Source organism: Macrobrachium rosenbergii, chromosome 49, assembly GCF_040412425.1.
Source record: "Macrobrachium rosenbergii isolate ZJJX-2024 chromosome 49, ASM4041242v1, whole genome shotgun sequence".
Taxonomy (NCBI): Eukaryota; Metazoa; Arthropoda; class Malacostraca; order Decapoda; family Palaemonidae; genus Macrobrachium; species Macrobrachium rosenbergii.
In genome coordinates, this window is record NC_089789.1 from 35,963,606 (window position 1) to 35,969,554 (window position 5,949).

A 5,949-nucleotide genomic window follows, 5' to 3' on the forward strand; every position below is an offset into this window, starting at 1 on the left:
TAAACCATTAAACACAGGTTCTACAATAACTCTAAAAGATTATTTGTTTCGAATTAACCATAACAAAATACAGAATACTGATGCAGTACTGCACAAACTACAAAACAAAATGTTTGTTTATTGCAACATTTGAATTTTGTCGTCTGCAATTTAAACAACCGTAAGACGACTCGGAGATTCTGTGATCCATCCATTAAAGTTACCATTTATAATTTAATCTTTTATCCCTGGCTTAAGATACCCATGAACACACACACACACACACACACACACACACATGATTTATGCAAGAAAAAAAAATCTGCCGAGATACATCAAGACAGATGAATTATGCAAAATAGCATTTGGCTCATCATGGACGCTCTTCTTCTTATTATCTAAAGTAGAGAAATATATTTTCTTCGAATATTGAGTTCAGATCGTGATTGTAAAAAACTGATAGAGATTCATCTGTGCCTTCGAGGACATGGATAATTCTAATGACACCTTCTTTCTGCGTTTCCTGTTATCTTCTGTAAATTCTTCTAATATACGACTTATTCTTTGGAAGCCTGAATTTCAAGTCAATGGTCCCCGTAGGCTTGTTCCATTTGAATAAGGGTTCACCTTTGTATAATAATAATAATAATAATAATAATAATAATAATAATAATAATAATAATAATAATAATAATAATAATAATAATAATCTTTTACATTTGAGATATTTCAAAATCTAATCAACTGTTTATTTTGTGATAAAGTCAGGTTATTTATCTCTATTTTAGGTTAATCTGAACCTGACTACATATCTATATTTCAAATAATTCGCAATCTGATTATCTACCTGACACAAATCGAAACCAGGTTGCCTACCTGAGTTTTTGGTTAACAGGAACCCGATTAGGCGCGTTATTTGTCTAATATCAACCTAATCTGATTACATGACTGCATTTAAGGTTAATCAAACGTGATTACTGAACTGTATTTGAAATTAATGCAAATCTGACTACGCGCTTGTATTAAATCTTAATCTGAACCTGAATACCTTTCTTTTTAAAAATGAACCATAAATGAATTATCTATCGCCATCTTAATTTGACATTAACCAAAACCTGATTACGTGCCAAGAATCCGAAGTTAATCAAAACCTGTTTAAATATTTATTTTTAAGATTAATCAAATCTGAACACCTGCTTGTGTTTGAAGTTAAAAAAACCCTGGTCACCTATCTGGTTAACACTCTATATACGAGGTTCATTCAACCAGATTACTTATCAGTATCTGAAATAAATCAGAGTCTGATATCTACCTGTATTTGAGATTATCCAAAATCTGATTACATCCCTGTATCCGAGATCAAGAAAAATCTGAATACCCACCCTTATCGACGTTCAATTAAAAGCTGATTATCTACCTGTATTTAAAAACAATCGAAATTTGATTGCCTGTGAGAAATTGAGAGTCATAAAATTCTAGTTGCTTGCCAGGTGCAAAATTCATCATAGAAACCTCACATCAAACACCTAACGTCTGTTGAAAGTTGCGGTTATTTTTTGGTAATCTCTTGCGGTGGCGCTATGCCCAATCCTCCTGGGGAAGTCGAAGGAAGGGCTGCAAAAAAATGTTATCCCTTGTGCAGAGACTTTATCCCACTTCTATAATATTCTCTCCTGTAAGAGGCGCTTCTCTAGCTTCTCTTAAGGTTAATGCCCAATACCCATACCATTTCTTCCGGGTGTATCTTCGAGCAAACTCTGTATTAGGGCACTGATGTGAGTTCTTCTATCGTCTACCAAAAAAAAAAATAAATAAATAAATAAATAATATCATCTCGAAAATAAGAAAGACGGCTACTAATAACAAGATCAATAACTGACCCAGATGTGTTTCATACTAAATACTGCAAAGGTCAGTTGCCGGACATAAACACCAACGAGAATAAATTCAATCCAAGCAGAGGGCTGCTCCCCATTCATTATGCGAGAGTTATGAATGTTTTATAATATTTGTACTGTCTCAAACAAGTTCATTTATTATTCAGCCCAGTAAAGCGTGTTTCCCATTAATGATCAATTACACTGATGATTTGCGATTGACAGCCAGGTCGGAAATGACAAGGGAACGGTAACGTATGCAAACATTACACAAAAGGGTTCCTTTCTACTTTGCATCTCTTTTCCACCTGCTCTGTCATTTCCCTCTATTTTCGTGCTAATTCGCGTCTGTATTTGTTACTGCAAAGGCCGATGTAAATTGTACCTTAATGTCTGTTTTCTAGCCCAGGCCCGACTCAAGGTGTGAAAAATGCGGGAGGGGAAAGATGGAGCTCCTTGTCAAAAAGGGATAATTATAATTCACAGAAAACTGAAGTAGGTGAAGATCTCTATAGAGAGATGTAATGAAAGGAGAGAAAAAGATATCGAATCAGAGAGGAAATGTGAGAAGTGGAGAGCTGACATGTGTTACGATGATTTAATTGTTCTATTTCATTCTATTTTAGGAATTTTGTTTTTAAGATAACATTCAGATTTCATCAACTGACTCTCATTTATGACGATTTATGTCAAACTGAGAATAAGACAACTCAGAGGTGAAGGTATTTTCATACCAGTGAAAATTTCAGGAATTTTTCCCCATTTTTAGATCCTTGAACTTCATCTCCTTTATTCTCAGGATCTCTTTACCTTGCTGTCCAACCACTCCAACTCCCTCTTTTCACTAGTAAGCCCTGAATGGACGAAAGCGCCCCAGTGCTTGCCTTGGCAGCTTAAATTTTATAAAATAAAAAAATTGCTACGGGGTTTTTAAAATTAGACACGCTATGTAAATCGTATTGCTTATCCCAAAATACAAGCAAACTATGAAGCTCCTGAAGGTAAAGCTTCTCAATTGTTCCTAGTGTATGAGGTACGTGTGAGCGCGCATACCCTGGCGCACGCACCTCCCTCATATACTAGGAAAAATCTGAGAAGCTCTGCCCTCAGGAGCTTCGTATTGTTCCTATTGCATGAGGTATGTGTGCGCGCGCATGCCCTTTGCGACCGCACCTCCCTCATAAACTAGGAAAAATCTGAGAAGCTCTGCCCCCAGGAGCTTCGTCGAATTTGCCAAATGGCAAATGAAATGAAAATCGGCGCGTCTGGTCTAACTAGGTAGAGTGGCGACCAAAAACAGGGAAAAAGGTTCTTTTTCTACTTTTTCGAGGTTGAAAAAGAAACCAAAAAAAAAAAGGAATGGTTAGATTCGTTACCTTCCTTCCGTTCAATTAACGCTCTTTCCCTCACACACACAAAAAAGAAAAGAGAAAGAAAAGTTTTCATCAGGAAAAATTCACTTTGCACTTACAAACCTGGACGTCTTTTTTTTTATAGGAGATTTCCATGATATTGTTGAGTATTCCAGATAACCACAGTAGTCTCCCGACTGGCTTTATTAGATTAAGTATGATCCCGCCTTTTCGAACGGAAAAGGCAGGCGGATGTTGGAGCCGCTGAACGTATTGTCTAATAAAAAGGAATAAAAAAAATGAGTCATGTAGGTACAGCATACCGACTGGAAAAGGCAGCAACATAAACGCATATGAAGTTAGTGCGGCTGAGAATTTCTTAATGTTTTCCAAACTTATTGACACAGTTCTTTCTCACTGAGAGTTTGATAGGGAACGAATATTCCTATAATTTTCTGATTGGATTGCCTAAGTTTGAATGTATAGGCGAATGCACAGTAAGATGAAAGAGAGAGAGAGAGAGAGAGAGAGAGAGAGAGAGAGAGAGAGAGAGAGAGAGAGAGAGAGACAGACAGAGGTATAAAAACAAGTGACCACTTAATTAACCCAAAGAAGAAATATGGGAACAATTACCCAGGCTGAATGTAGAAAGGTTTTGATGAATAAATGAATGAATGAATGAATGAATGAATGAATAAATAAACAAATAGATAAATAAATAATTAAATAAATAAATAAATAAATAGCGGAGAGAAGAAAGACGTCAAGAAACTCCCTTTCGTTTTGCATTGTTAAGTTCATTCATGAAAGTTTTACTATATCATTCGTTACTAGTTTTCAGTTTTCCGTAAAAGAAAACTCTTGAGTTGGCTTTGTCTGTCCGTCCGCACTTTTTCTGTCCGCCCTCAGATCTTAAAAGCTGCTGAGGCTACAGGGCTGCGAATGGGTAAGTTAATCATCCACCCTCCAATCATCAAATATACCAAATTGCAGCCCCTCTGGAATCAGTAGTTTTTATTTTATTTAAGGTTAAAGTTAGCCATGATCGTGCGTTAGGCAACGCTATAGGACATGCCACCATCGGGCCGTGGCTGAAAGCTTCATGGGCCGCGGCTCATGCAGAAAACTCGATTGCCCCGAAGAAACTTAGGCGCATTTTTTACTTGTTAAAGATAAAGAAGGCAACATAATCATTTTTGGTTAAATCAATCAATCAATCAATAATTCTTGATTAAATCAATCCTCCATATAATCTCACCTAATTACGAATCACGCTCTTGAAAGGAATTTCCCAAATGTCCAGCTCTGATGATCCAGAAAAATGGAAATTAGATATTACCTGATCAAAGTGTTCATATGTTTATGTAATATGACAGTCTATCTTATTTATTTGTATAGATTTACGCTCAGAAACATTCTCTGAATATTCAGTGAACATGCCTTTTTTGAAACTGGGGGGCAATGTATATTTAAAATTTTTTGTACATACAAATCGATTTTGTAAAAAATTGGGGTTAATCTTTTTTTAACGCATCAAGGTTTCTTGAGAAGTCGAACTGTAAAAGCAACTTTGCACTTTATTTCTGTATCAGCTTCATGACGAAAATGCCATTTTAAAATAACTGAATTAAGTAAATACCTAAGTAAAGTGCTTACGTTTATCAATATAATTCACAGTATTGTAAACAGTTCATAAAATTACCGGTATGAATTGCCAAAACCTCTTTTCTTCGTTTTCTTAAACCGCCCAAAAATGCCGTTTATTTTTATGCTCTTGAACAAAGATAATGAACCCTTCAAGGCCCATTAGACCAACAATGCAGTGAAATTACACATTTCACGTCCCATTTATCTCACGATCTTAAAATGGCCAGATAGCTATGGCGTGACGAAAAGAAATAATGACCACTAACTACAGTATTTTCGCTCACATTCACGCTGGGAACGGTCTAATCACGTCCCTTAAGATTTGCAATCGCACGAAAACTCGCATAACTCAGCGGCTCCCACTTCCACCGGACAAAATGACAAGACGTCGGGAATGAAATGACACACATTCGTAATGAAACGACCTGCATTGCGAACGAAAGCATACCCAGTGACGTAGGGGGTGGGATTTTCGCCAAGTGCGTAATGAAGACGGATTTGGGAATGGGGGAACTTAATCTTTTCATTTCCCGCAGTTAGATTCCGTATCACTGATTCTGACGCATCTCCGGCTTTCTAATTCCTTCTCTCCATTTTGAATTATGAATTCCACTGAGTCGAAACTATGTTACTCTTTCTGTTCACTTTTTACGGTTGATTCGAATGTTTCCCAGGCACACCAACTCATGTTACAGTTTTACCACTGATTCTGATCTTTCTTTACCACAAACTTTTCGTTTGTTTCATTCTTATTATTAATTCTACTGTATCTCGAAGGCACTGCATCTTTCTATTGTATTGTAAATTTTTACTCTGCCTTCTATTAGACATTAGATTTTGATGTATCGTAGCCACAAATGACAATAAACTGAAACAACTGAATTAATGTTTCTGCAGATAAGGATCGACACAGACGAAGGCTATAATTACAGGTGTATTTTAATAATAATTTAAAAAGTAATAAAATAATGTATGGTATGCCTGAACAGAGATAGAAATGTAGCATCATTAGGAAACAAGTGAAAAATTCGCCGAAATTTCTTTGGCGCAATCGAGTTTTCAGTACAGCCGCCACAGCGCATAATCAAGGCCAC